General features: G+C 37.9%; 1 non-coding gene across 1 annotated transcript; it reads left to right on the top strand.

Annotated features, from left to right (window-relative positions):
* Positions 1-1,342: 1,342 nt before the first annotated feature.
* Positions 1,343-1,449, top strand: LOC139850802 (small nucleolar RNA R71). The gene has a single exon (XR_011760182.1). It is a non-coding gene; the product is annotated as a small nucleolar RNA R71 (small nucleolar RNA).
* Positions 1,450-1,752: the final 303 nt, after the last annotated feature.

The raw sequence follows: 1,752 nt of genomic DNA, 5'->3' as shown, positions 1-1,752 counted from the left end.
TAGAAAGGTTAAATTACCTACTTGAACGGGTAGGTTGTCAGTAATTCCAACTGGGTGCCTAATGGTTTGATCAAAAAGTCGAAAACTCATCTCTGTTGGACTTAACTCACCTACTCCTAATCTCTTATATAATGAAATAGGCATAACACTCACACTCGCACCTAAATCTGCTAGTGCATCATACATGACACAATCACAAAGTAGACAAGGAACAATAAATTCACCCAGATCACCCACCCTGAGTGGAGGTTTTGGTGGAACTGTCTTCACCGGGTTTATCTTTACGGTTTTTATTTCTTGTACTTTCGTATTCTTCTTCTTCTTTCCAGAGGTATCACAAACTTTATTACCTATTACTTTCTCATACTCAACTCCTTTTCTTGGAAATGGGATGGGTGGTTTGTATGGTGCCACCACTGGCTTTACATACTCGGGTGGTGGCGGTGTTGTAACTTCTTCATTGTTACTTACATCAAAAAACTTCCCATCTTCTGATGCTGATTTTTCAGAATTCGTTGACACCATATTAACATTTTCATTCTGAAGATCTACTTTAGTATTACTCGGTAGCTTTCCTTGTTCCCTCTCACTCATCATGCTAGCAAGAGTACATACGTGTTTTTCTAGATTCAAAATGGAAGCTTGTTGAGTTCTTAATGACTGATCAAACCTCTCATTTGTTTGGGTTTGAGATGTAATAAATTGTGTTTGAGATTCCATTAGCTTTGCCATCATTTCTTCCAGATTTGGCTTTTTCTCTTCGGTTTGTTGTGGTGTTTTATGCAAGCTAGGTCTTTGTTGATTGAAAGTGTTGTTTTGAGTTGGTTGGTTATTCGGACCTTGTTAGTTATACGAGTTATTGTTGGGTCCAGTTGGATTGTAAAGAATGTTTTTATTTCGATTGAAGTTTGGCCTTGGTGGTTGATAATTATTTTGATAATTATTTCCCGGCCTTTGGTTCATGTAGGAAACATTCTCTCGTTGTTCCATCGTTTGTTCAATGTGACAATCTTTCGTTAAGTGTGGTCCACCGCATTGCTCACAACTGATTCGTATTGCGTGAATATCTTTATTCATCTTTTCCATTCGTCTCTCGAAAGCATCTATTTTTGCGGAAACGGAATCAAAGTCATGGCTAGAATCGGCTCTAGCTGCTTTAGATGATCTAACGATATCTTTTTCTTGATGCCACTCATGTGAGTGGGAAGCAGTGTTATCAATAATTTTGTAAGCTTTAGTTGCTGTTTTCTTCATAATGGAACCACCAGCTGCTATATCGATATCTTTTCGTGTAGTGATGTCGCATCCTTGGTAGAATATTTGTACTATTTGATAAGTGTCTAAACCGTGCTGAGGACATCCTCTCAACAACTTTCCAAATCTTTTCCATGCCTCATATAGAGTTTCATTTGGCTTTTGCGTGAACGTAACAATTTCTCCTTGAAGTCTCACAGCTTTAGATGCCGGAAAGAATTGTTTAAGAAATTTTTCAACTAAAACATCCCATGTATCAATCGCCCCTTCAGGTAACGATTCTAACCAATCTTTGGCTTCTCCCTTTAAAGTCCAGGGAAATAACATGAGATAGATCTGTTCATCCTCAACTTCTCTGATTTTAAATAGAGTACAGATCCTATTAAAGGTACGAAGATGTTCGTTTAGATCTTCCTTCGGCGCACCACTAAATTGGCATTGATTAGTTACCATGTGTAGAATTTGTCCTTTGATTTCATAATCTGGCGCATTAATGTC

Source organism: Rutidosis leptorrhynchoides, chromosome 5 (assembly GCF_046630445.1).
Source record: "Rutidosis leptorrhynchoides isolate AG116_Rl617_1_P2 chromosome 5, CSIRO_AGI_Rlap_v1, whole genome shotgun sequence".
Lineage (NCBI taxonomy): Eukaryota > Viridiplantae > Streptophyta > Magnoliopsida > Asterales > Asteraceae > Rutidosis > Rutidosis leptorrhynchoides.
Note: the sequence above shows the minus strand (reverse complement) of the source record. Positions and strands in the feature narration are given on the sequence as shown.